The sequence below is a fragment of the Heptranchias perlo genome, chromosome 40 (assembly GCF_035084215.1).
Source record: "Heptranchias perlo isolate sHepPer1 chromosome 40, sHepPer1.hap1, whole genome shotgun sequence".
In the NCBI taxonomy this organism is placed as follows: domain Eukaryota; kingdom Metazoa; phylum Chordata; class Chondrichthyes; order Hexanchiformes; family Hexanchidae; genus Heptranchias; species Heptranchias perlo.
The window spans coordinates 16538969-16545134 of NC_090364.1; positions in this window are offsets into that span (position 1 = coordinate 16538969).

A 6166-nucleotide genomic window follows, 5' to 3' on the forward strand; every position below is an offset into this window, starting at 1 on the left:
ATCTGCATCTGTGCTGTGACTTCTACCTGCCACGAGGCGACTCTCCCAACCCTTGTTCAAACTAGAACATACAAATAACACCTACACATGTACAAGTGACATCTATTTAACACACTGATGCTTCTCCCATAACTGGCTCCCAACATTCGTCAATCCTTATCAGTAAATCACTACAGGAAATAAATGGCTGAACAATTTCTGCAGTAGAAAAAAACAGCTACTCCCAGTGAGTGGAGACTTTGAAACTGCTTCTTCCCATAAAGATTAAAAGTTCAATCTGTGGGGGTAAGTGCAGGGCAGCAGAACGGGTGTTGAAGGGAGCTGGGTACAGGACCAGATTCCTCCTGAGCAAAATAAACAAATCTCGTGGGCATCAATTCAACCAGTGGTGAAATCGCAGCGTGACCCGAGACAGGGCTCTCGGGACTGAAGAGCTTTGTACTGAATCCAAGCAGCAAGGGCCCCGTGTCCTTTGGCTAATGATCTCCCACAAATATTATGCTCAGGGGACAGTTCCATGAACATCCTCTGGTATCTCACCCAAGTACTTAACTGTGTGAGTGCTGGTTAGCTATTCAGCTGTAGTAGGTGGCCCTGATCCTGCCCTTCACCTCATCTCAAACATGGACACTTCCCACCTGGGAGGTTAAAAAATGGCTTTTTTTTCACCTGCCTAGCTTGGGGGCAGAGGTCATTTGCAGCACCTTCCTGCTGCCCCAGCAGAGGTCAACACACTCAGCACAGACTAGGAATTGAAGCTGGCACCTTCCTGGACTGTTGGGTTCAGGGTTCAGGGTTCAGGGTCAAACCACAGTGTGTTTCTCCACTGTACCACAGGTGATCCTGTTAAAGGGATTTCCACAATAGCGGCAGGTGGGAGTCATGGGAGATTCAAGCTGAAGAAAAAAATTCAATGAAGTAATTCCCATTCTGTTTGTATAGAGAGAGCTCACAATAGTAAACTGTTTAAAGTGCAATAAACAGCTCAACTGCACTCTTCACGTCCCCACACAATCTATCCAACCTGCCCATGTGTCTGTCTTCACAAATTATCCTCCCCCTCTCCATACCCTTCTCATCTTCTCCCCCTCTCCATACCCTTCTCATCTTCTCCCCCTCTCCATACCCTTCTCATCTTCTCCCCCTCTCCATACCCTTCTCATCTTCTCCCCCTCTCCATACCCTTCTCATCTTCTCCCCCTCTCCATACCCTTCTCATCTCCTCCCCCTGCTAATATTCTCAGGTTTTGTTTCATTACCATCGGGTAGCACTGGGGGAGAATCCCAGGGGTTATCTGTGACTTGTCACCATCAATAGACTGAGTGATCAGGCAGCCTGTAGCAGGGTTGAGTCTAATGCACTTTTCTTGTTTCAGGCTGTATGTTCTGGAGATTTATTCCCTACTGTCTGGAGGCAGATATGTTATTGGTGACTTTTTTTTTAACTCTTCACCGGATGAGATATTTACTCAACCTCAGTCCCATTGTGTTCCCATCAAACTTCTAGTCTCTGCAATAAAAGGCGAGATTAGAACCAAGAGCTGAGGGCAGACTTTATCATTTACAAACATGGACACAAATAGATTTTCTTTTCATTTACCTCCTCTCATGAGGGCAACGAATCACACTGGGGCACAGCCCCGCGTGCTCTGACCCGCACTGGGGCACAGCCCCGCGTGCTCTGACCCGCACTGGGGCACAGCCCCGCGTGCTCTGACCCGCACTGGGGCACAGCCCCGCGTGCTCTGACCCGCACTGGGGCACAGCCCCGCGTGCTCTGACCCGCACTGGGGCACAGCCCCGCGTGCTCTGACCCGCACTGGGGCACAGCCCCGCGTGCTCTGACCCGCACTGGGGCACACGTGTGAACCTTGATGATTGCCAGTAGGCTCTTTGACTATGGAGGCAACACATTCAAGCCCGATCCGGTCATTACTTGACTGTGCTTACTCAGTGGATGAGCAGGAGATCTGGCCGATTTGCCCCTCTGTTGCCCTGGGGATTCTGATGCTCTGTCAATGCCCTGACTGAGAGCAGTGGCTCTGTGATTGGAGGGATTGTGCCCGAGCGGGGCTTGGGAAGTTAGAGTCCCTCATCGAGAGGATCAGCGGAGGGAAACGAGGATCCTGTCTGGAGGGAGAGACGTACAAACACTCGCAGACCTCACACCTCCACATCAACAAACGTGTTGAGACTAAGTTTTCTGGCCCCAAACTCTGTCAGCAGCTGGGTGTGCGATTGTTCCACAGCCCTCACTTCCTGGTAGGAGGGAGATTGACAGAGGTTTGGGAGTGTCCTTTGAAAACTGTACCCAATGGAGACCTCATAACATGATCCACAAGGCAACAAGCACAGTGCCAGTGATGGTCCAGTGAATAAAGCAATGCTTAGGGAGGGACTGAGGTAAACCAAGTCCCAGCTTTGATCTGAATCCCATTTACTTTGAATCATTTGTTCTTCGGATGTGGGTGACACAGGTAAGGCAGCATTTATTGCCCATCCCTTGTTGCCCTAAGGGTGAACCACATAGTCTGGGAAGGGAGTCACATGTAAATTACACCAGGTAGATTTCCTTCCCTGAAGGTCACGAGTGACTCGGTTCGGTTTCTACCACAATCTGGCAGCTTTCATGGCAATTTTTCTGGCGCCTGCCCATAAATGACCTGATTTATTCAATTCAGTTTCATGGGACTGGAACACCGGGGGTGGGGGGGGCGGGGGGGACGACGACAGGGGGGACTGGAACTCCTGGGTTCCGAGACCAGGAACCGTAACCACGAGGCCTCTGTGCCCTGGCCTGCGCTGTTAGCTGATGTCAGCTTGGCAGCAGCAAGGGGCGTGGGAATTGGCTGGGGTCGTGGGAGGGGGAGATCAGCCAGTGCTCCTTGTCTTGCCCCCGCTCACACTTGACGATCGGCCTTCTAGGTGAGCTGCTGAAGGGCCTCTGTTTTGGAGATTGTGCGTCAGTGCCTTGAGGGAAGGAGTGGAGAGAGTTGGAACAAAAACTTGTCCACACACCACCCCCAGCACAGCCAGTGTAATTAACGGGATTACTGCTCTGCGAGATGGGACACGAGGAGGAAACTTTCAGTTTCTGGCTAAGATTTCGTGCAGAGTCTGGACTGAATGGGAGTTTGAGGCGTGTTTTGCATTTCCCTGCCATTTGCTCCCTTCTTCTCCTGGAGGCGCTGACTTTCACTGGATCACAGTGCCCAGTCCTCACCTGGACAGTGAATTCTACCGTGAACGCTAATGAATCAGTCCTCCTCCATGTTGAGCACCATTTGAAGGAGGCACTGAGGGTAGCAAGGGCACAGAATGTACTCTGGATGGGGGACTTCAATGTCCATCACCAAGAGTGGCTCGGTAACACCACTACTGACCGAGCCGGCCGAGTCCTGAAGGACACAGCTGCCAGACTGGGCCTGCAGCAGGTGGTAAGCGAACCAACACGAGGGAAAAACCTACTTGAACTCGTCCTCACAGTCCTTGTGCAGACGAAGTCCCGTCTTCAAACTGAGGACACCATCCAACGTGTTGTGTGGCACTAACACCGTGCTAAATGGGATAGATTCAGAACAGATCTAGCAGCTCAAAACGGGGCATCTATGAGGCGCTGTGGGCCATTAGCAGCAGTAGAACTGTATTCCAGCACAATCTGTAACCTCTTGGCCTGGCATATTCCTCACTCTACCATTACCAACAAGCCAGGGGATCAACCCTGGTTCAATGAGGAGTGTAGAAGAGCATGCCAGGAGCAGCACCAGGCGTACCTAAAAATGAGGTGCCAACCTGGTGAAGCTACAACACAGGACTACATGTATGCTAAATCGCGGAAGCAACATGCTATAGACAGAGCTAAGCAATTCCACAACCAATGGATCAGATCAAAGCTTTGCAGTCCTGCCACATCCAGTCGTGAATGATGGTGGACAATTAAATAACTAACGGGAGGAGGAGGCTCTGTGAACATTCCCATCCTCAATGATGGCGGAGTCCAGCACGTGAGTGCAAAAGACAAGGCTGAAGCATTTGCAACCATCTTCAGCCAAAAGTGCCGAGTGGATGATCCATCTCGGCCTCCTCCCAATATCTCCACCATCACAGAAGCCAGTCTTCAGCCAATTCGATTCACTCCACGTGATATCAAGAAATGGCTGAGTGCACTGGATACAACAAAGGCTATGAGCCCCGACAACAACCTGGCTGTAGTGCTGAAGACTTGTGCTCCAGAACTAGCCGCACCTCTAGCCAAGCTGTTCCAGTACAGCTACAACACTGGTATCTACCCGACAATGTGGAAAATTGCCCAGGTATGTCCTGTCCACAAAAAGCAGGACAAATCCAATCCGGCCAGTTACCGCCCCATCAGTCTACTCTCAATCATCAGCAAAGTGATGGAAGGTGTCGTCGACAGTGCTATCAAGCGGCACTTACTCACCAATAACCTGCTCACCGATGCTCAGTTTGGGTTCCACCAGGACCATTTGGCTCTAGACCTCATTACAGCCTTGGTCCAAACATGGACAAAAGAGCTGAATTCCAGAGGTGAGGTGAGAGTGACTGCCCTTGACATCAAGACAGCATTTGACCGAGTGTGGCACCAAGGAGCCCTAGTAAAATTGAAGTCAATGGGAATCAGGGGGAAAACTCTCCAGTGGCTGGAGTCATACCGAGCACAAAGGAAGATGGTAGTGGTTGTTGGAGGCCAATCATCTCAGCCCCAGGGCATTGCTGCAGGAGTTCCTCAGGGCAGTGTCCTAGGCCCAACCATCTTCAGCTGCTCCATCATAAGGTCAGAAATGGGGATGTTCGCTGATGATTGCAGTGTTCAGTTCCATTCACAACCCATCAGATAATGAAGCAGTCCGTGCCTGCATGCAGCATGACCCGGACAACATCCAGGCTTGGGCCCTAAAATGGCAAGTAACATTCGCCAGGAAATGACCATCTCCAACAAGAGAGAGTCTGACCACCTCCTCTTGACATTCAACGGCATTACCATCGCCGAATCTCCCACAATCAACATCCTCGGGGTCACCATTGACTGGAAACTTAACTGGACCAGCCACATAAATACTGTGGCTACAAGAGCAGGTCAGAGGCTGGGTATTCTGCAGTGAGTGACTCACCTCCTGACTCCCCAAAGCCTTTCCACCATCTACAAGGCACAAGTTGGGAGTGTGATGGAATACTCTCCACTTGCCTGGATGAGTGCAGCTCCAACAACACTCAAGAAGCTCCACACCATCCAGGACAAAGCAGCCCGCTTGATTGGCACCCCATCCACCACCCTAAACATTCACTCCCTTCACCACAGGCGCACCATGGCTGCAGTGTGTACCATCCACAGGATGTACTGCAGCAACTCGCCAAGGCTTCTTCGACAGCTCCTCCCAAACCCACGACCTCTACCACCTAGAAGGACAAGGGCAGCAGGCACATGGGAACACCACCACCTGCATGTTCCCCTCCAAGTCACACACCATCACGACTTGGAAATATATCGCTGTTCCTTCATCGTCGCTGGGTCAAAATCCTGGAACTCCCTACCTAACAGCACTGTGGGAGAACCTTCACCACACGGACTGCAGTGGTTCAAGAAGGTGGCTCACCACCACCTTCTTAAGGGCAATTAGGGATGGGCAATAAATGCCGGCTTCGCCAGCGACGCCCACATCCCATGAACGAATAAAAAAAAACTGCAGTGGGCATTACAGGCAAGTTTGATTCTGTCCTCAGCCCACTTCCACACTATCCAGTGGGCGTCACCAGTCAGTGATCAGGAGAGGGAGCCCTGCCTAGACATTACCACTCTAGCCCAGAGCGGTGTGGACAATTGTAGTGCTGCCTCCCAGGATGAATAGCACCAGCAATGGGACCACTGGTGTAGGTTTTTTTTTACTAGTTGGTTGACCCATTTGGCGATCCACGCAGGACAGATGAAAAAAACCGACCATATGAAAGGGGAATGCCACCGTCCGGCCTCTCTCCTCGGTGTGATCGGTGTAACCTTCAACCATCTGGACCCTGGGCACAGACAGCAACTCTCACCGGCACTACTGAACGCACAATAACCCTCCGCTGATACCGTCTGTCACACCCACCTTCAATGAATTCAGAGAAAAACAAGACTGAACGATTCACAACCGTCTCATGGTGGCTT